General features: G+C 33.0%; 1 long non-coding RNA gene across 1 annotated transcript; it reads left to right on the top strand.

The window, feature by feature from the left end:
* Positions 1 to 1,426: 1,426 nt before the first annotated feature.
* LOC144961550 (uncharacterized) lies at positions 1,427 to 5,624 on the top strand. Its single transcript, XR_013643193.1, has 3 exons — positions 1,427 to 1,476; positions 3,374 to 3,445; positions 5,490 to 5,624. It is a non-coding gene; the product is annotated as an uncharacterized LOC144961550 (long non-coding RNA).
* Positions 5,625 to 6,228: the final 604 nt, after the last annotated feature.

The raw sequence follows: 6,228 nt of genomic DNA, 5'->3' as shown, positions 1-6,228 counted from the left end.
AAAAGCTCAGGTCAAGTGGTGGATCCGTGAAAAAATCACCATCATGTCTTGTGTCATATTTCAACACCTGTGCTCAGTTGTATGTATGTTGGTGACACTCTCATTTATATGGCGTCAGTCGACTATTGCAACCATTTACACATATATGGTAAACTCAAACTAGTTGTAAATATTGATCTTAGTCCACTACAGACTGAAGAGCAATATGATTGAATTAAAAACCATATGGCAGACATGTATAGATTTTACTAAGCAAAAGCAGCTTTGATGCAAATCGACATCTTATTCAGTCAAAAAGATTAGCCTTGATGAGAGACAATATAAGCTCTCACCAAACTCATTGGTCACAATGCACAGTATGTCAATCTCTTTACAACTGTCATTGTCATCCTGTTGTGTAGGCTATGCCCAGTCCCTCGCCTCCTATCTAATTGTCACAAGTAACATCACAAACCCAAACTGCAATCTCTAATAGAGTGGTGACACACAAACTGTAGCATTAACTCCTGCTCACTCTCGAGTTTTAAACCTGTCACGTATTTCTTCCATGATGAAATGAGATATTTTGTTTGACTGATTTATTAATTTACCACTTTTTGAGGGTGAAAATTTGTTGCGATTAACCAGTGACTTTTATATAGAATGAATTCCGTTTCTTGGGAAATGTTGCGTTTAACCGAATTGCGATTATCCAGAGTGGACTGTAATATAATATATGAACTATTATAATTTATGTCATGATTTTGTTTTGAGTTTGACAGATGGACCAATACATTTTTCTCCTTTTGACAAATTGCCATTATCATCACTGAATAATTCATATGTGTTGAAATTTGTTTCGGTCATATTGAGACTAAAGGTACAATTGCTTTAGCCTTGGTTTTTGTGTCAAATGACTATGGAGATTTATTTCTGGCTGAGACTAAGCTAAGAACTTTTGGTAGTCTTTTGATTTCTTCGAAACCTACATAATAATAAAGAGCTTTTCAACATGTTTCTAATGATATTGACACCATTTTAAAAAAGGATAATCAAAAGAAAATTTATGAAATGTACTCCCTATGTTTTTTGATCCTCGCATTTTTGAGAATCCCTGCTAAGGCCTGGTTGTGAAATGATACCAAAGAATCATATTTTGTTTCTAGATTTATAAAAATAACAAATTTACAATGTCCTTCCTTCCATTATTTACATAATTTTAATCACTAAAATGGCCCAGTGGTGTGAAAAGTGCTGTTAAGTTTCTAATATCAATTTAAACTTATTGCATTTCAGTCTGCAGATAAATATATGACTGTGAAAAAGATGTTTGTCGGAGGTTTGAAAGAAGATACAACAGAGGAGATGATCCGTCAAGTGTTTTCAGAGTATGGTCATATTGAGGAAGTTGATATCTTGAAAGACAAGTCAAATGGCAGCCCAGGGTTTTCTGTTTTGTTTTGTTTAGTGATTATGACTCAGTGGACAGGGCTGTTTGTGAGTTCCATGTTTCTTGTGAAATTTCTCTTCATTCTTTAAAAAATCATAGTTTTCCTTGTTTTTATCTTTCTTTTATTTCGCTTACTCTTCTTTTCTTTTCTTTTTTTTTTCTTTTTTTTTTTTTTTTGTTGTTTTTTTTTTTTGTTTTTGGTCTTACATTGCAAATTGTGCTCAACTTTTTTAAACAAATTTTAAGCGCAAAGATTAATTTTGATCATTTCTTGAAAATTGAATATTTTGCCTCAGTGCATTATTTTCATCTTAGCTTTGAATTTTTATAAATATTGAAGTAAACTTTGAACTAAAAGCAGGTTATTTTTATTATTTTCAACACCACCCTTAACAGCCTCTCTTGAGACTTATTTTTTGGCCCAATAACCCAAGACTGGAGTTTTTAAGGTATTTTTTAAACCATGTTATTCAAGATGTAGTTGTTCTATATCAATGTAACTTGGGCAATCTGGTGTTAAAAAAGAGAGAAAAAAGTTGGTCAAAGATTTGAGAAGACCTTCACAGGGCAATGAACATAGACAGACTTGAGGTTGAATTCAATAGATACACTTTTTAAAATTTTCAAGAAGAATTCCTTCACTCTCCACAATTTAGCAATTGTTCTCACTGGAAAAAAAAGGGCTAACTCTTTTGATACCAAAAAGTATACACTCTTATTTTATGTTAGGAATCCTCCACTTGTGAATGTGAAAGAGTTTTCAGCCAAATAAGGAGAGGATCCCTGTGCACAGAGAAGTTAGGTGGCCTACTTATCTTGAAGTCAGATTCTACTCTTTGCTATGGAACAGAACTTACTCCAGAATTCCCCAAGAAGGCAAAAGCAGATACAAAAGAAGTGTAACAGCAATAGATTGACTTTTTTTTATGTATGAAAATTACCTTCACATGTCCTAGGATAAACCAGCGAATTAAAACAAGGAAAGGACAAATATAGATTTTATAATGTTAAGCAATCTCAATCCAGATTTTATATTTTATTATATGTTCTGTCATTTTGAATCAAGTTGGCCATGATCTATTTTTATACTTACTCTTATTGATAAAAGGCATGTTATCTTTCTGTATTTTTCTTTATTTTTGATGATGTCTTTAATGAAAATGTGCGACTTTTTACTTTGCAAAAAGTAAGGGAAAATGACTTGCTTTGAATAAAACGCACTTGTAAGAGTAAGTGCAAAAACTCAATTTTGGGTGTCAATTATTAATTAAGATGAAATAAGAAACTTTCGTAAATGTCAAGAGTGATTTTAAAAAATGATCATTCTGGAGTAAAATTCACTTTGTGTAGTACATTTCATAGCATGGCTCAACTTTGTACACAATTTGCAAGCTGACTCCACATCTCCAAACAATTGCTTGAATCTGAGATAATTTAGAGTACATTACAGATGCACATATAGATAGTATGCGCTTGGCTAAGAAGCTCATAACATTGCCATCCGGAAGTATAACGGACCAACACACAAAACTGTGTGTATCCATGAACGTTTATAGTCAGGTTAATACAGTTTAGTGAGCATTACTCATAAAGGCGGATGGCAAAAAACAATAACAAAGACCCGAGTGACGTCAACCAAGAACTATCTATATACAAGTCTGAATTAAGATAGAACGTCAAATAAAAAGTAAAATTTTGTGAAGATTTAAATTGAATAATGAACTAAATTTTACTTTCCTGACACATAGCCTACATATGTTACCATGTTACCACTCATTTAGTGGCAATTATCATCAGTAACATTATTTTTATACTGTCTCAACAAGTCCATATTGAGTTGAATTTATTAACTTTTAAATTATCAGGATGATCTAAGGGCTGACTTTTTTAAAACAATTGTTTTGGTCTGTTTTGTATTTATTTTTCTTACTCTTCTTTATACAGTGAAAAAGAGGCACAATCTTAATGGGTGCAGTGTTGAAGTACGGAAAGCTGTAGGAAAGGATCAGATGGCATGTGAGTTTTACTTTTTAAAAGATGTTTCTCTATTATTATTATTATTATTATTATTATTATTATTATTATTATTATTATTATTATTTTACTGTCAAAGCCGCTTTAATTGGAACTGTGCTGTTACGAGGAAACTTTCAATTAAGTGGCATTCCAATAAACAATTCTGGGGAGGCCTTCATAATCGGAATAATATCATGGCTCTATGTCTACAGCCTTTTGTTTTTCATAATATTCAACATTACATGCCTTTCTCCGTCTCCCTTATATCTGTTTTTCCAACTTGCTTTTGTCTTTGTCTTGGAATGAGATTTTTGTCCTGGCCATGGCTGGATACCCTGGCTGGGGGGGGGGGGAACAGTCAAACATAAAGTTAATTTTGGAGATATTTTTTCCTTGTAAATCATCTCTCTGTTATGTACTGTATTATTTTTTCTTTTACAAATATAATGATTTGTAAATACTTGAGTGTGTTCCTCTTATTGGGATCCTGTGCTTGTGTCTGGATGAGACTTTTAGGTGATTTCAAACTAAGAACACTGATAGTATGTCTTGGAATCTACATCTGTTCCCTGTTTGAAACCTTCCCTTTTGTCTTTCTTCTGTGCTTTCAATTGTAAATCTATAATTATTTGACTATCATATTTTCTTCCTTTATACTGGCACTGAAATGACCTAAATGTGTCGCAAGTGCATAAACTCCTTAAAAACAGAGAGAGAAAAAAAACCCCAAAACCTTTCTCCATGAGCATGGATGTTAAGAGAATGAGTGACAATATCTAGTGAGTACTTTCCTTATACTCATAACCCCTTTGACATCCAATATAAATGAAAAGACAAATGAACATTTCTCCACCATAGTCTACAAAACATTTTATTCAACGTTTGTCAAGAGCAACAATCGTTTTACATGAATATCATATTTATATTAAATTTCACTGCTCTTCACAACACTCAATATGTGAAGTCTGGCAAATAAGATAAATTGAAATTGATTGTAAATGACTCAATGATATCATTTTTATTGCTCTTACATGTGACACTTTTGTTTAAGGTTTTCTAATTTTTTTAAAAGGAAAAAAATTTTAGTTAATCTCTGAAATCATTCCTTTTAACCAGAGTATTTCCGATTAACCAGTTATAATTATATTGATTGAATTGATCATTTCAATTAAGCATCTGTTCCTATTAAGCGGTATATCCAATGACTCATGGAAACTATAAAGCATCTGTCAATATTAAGCGGTATTCTACTGACTGTCGAAACTATATTATTATTATTACAGGCCTGCTTACGTAGGATTGGAAAAATTTGTAATTTTCACAGGTAATGGCATTAGTAGTAACTACCCTTAAAAATTACCATACATTAAATTAACAATACGATGTCTCTGTTATCTAGATAGGTTGTCTGGGTGGATTTTTTCTTCTTTAGTTGTACAACATAATCCTAAAATTCTTGTTTCCTGAGCACTTATTTTGGTAACAAGCCATTACAATATAGAGGATTTATGACTCTGTAATCTTAACATCACACTTACCGCCTTGTCTGTCTGCCTACTCCAGTTCAATTGCAATTGACAACCGATGCGATGATTGATGTATAATCCAGTCTGAGAAACTGTTCCTTGTAATGACAAAAAAAATCAACAATCCAAAGGAATTTCACCCCCTTTTTCCCAAAAACATTTTAAAAAATAAAATAAAATAAACAAAGAGTTAACACATTCGAAAATAAACGAACAAACTTATCAATCCCCCCCCCCCCCCCCCCCCCCCCCCCCCAGGAAAAAGAAAAAAATGATTTAAGTACATAAATAAAAACAATTCTAATAAATCACACCTTGGCTAATGATGAAAGCAGTATAGTCCTCTTGTTGTTTGCGGCATAATTACATATGCCACTTTAGGTACTGATTCCACTATTAGGATGTCTCTGCTATTTTGACAAAATGCTGGGAGCAGAGATGTTAAGTTTATGGAAACGTGAATAAAAAATATAAAAAGCGCTCTAAAGAGTAAAATCATACTCTACGTCCAATTTCAGCCAGAGGTTCTGGTCCTCCCTCACGTGGCGGCTTTGATGGTCCAAGAAACAGGTGGAATAATGGTCCTCAGAGAAACTTCCCCAATGGAGGAGGAAGATATGGTATTTCATTTGTGTGCATAATGCAGAGTTGCCAACTACCATTTTCTCTCAGAGATTTCACTTTTCTTCATCTTCAACTTTTTTCTCCTCTTTTTCCTCTTCTTCTTCTTGAAAGTTATCCACCTTCTCTTCAAATTTGACTCTCCTCTCTAACTTTACGTCTTAAGAATTGGTAGGTTTTATGCATGAGTATTGATAGAATAGATGGATGTTGTTAACACTTCAAGTCGTGATCATAACACTTCAATCCTTTCACAAAACCATGCTTGTTGATTGATTTGATCTCTTTATTTTTGACAGTTTAAAAACTTGATTAGAGAAATGAGTGTGCTTATAAGCTGAGTTCATTTGTGTGAGTATGATTACACAGAACCTGCCACACATCCCGCATTTTCCAGGATTGTCCCGGATTCAAGCCAAAATCATGGCATCCGGAATTCAGCTGATAATCCAGGATTATCGATACTGGGAAAATAATATTTATTCTTCAAAATTCGAATTTTTTAAATTTACGAATATACAAAGTGATTTCCTATCTGTGTCAACTGTTTACTCTGTCATTTTTGGTTATTGACCATCAATACTGTTTTTTCAGTTAATTTCAGTTGTTTATTACTGCTACATAACTAATGGTGCA

Source organism: Berghia stephanieae, unplaced genomic scaffold (assembly GCF_034508935.2).
Source record: "Berghia stephanieae isolate SIO BIC M18660-M18661 unplaced genomic scaffold, UCSD_Bste_1.3 scaffold2968, whole genome shotgun sequence".
NCBI classification, from domain to species: domain Eukaryota; kingdom Metazoa; phylum Mollusca; class Gastropoda; order Nudibranchia; family Aeolidiidae; genus Berghia; species Berghia stephanieae.
This window is presented reverse-complemented; position numbering and strand designations above follow the sequence as displayed.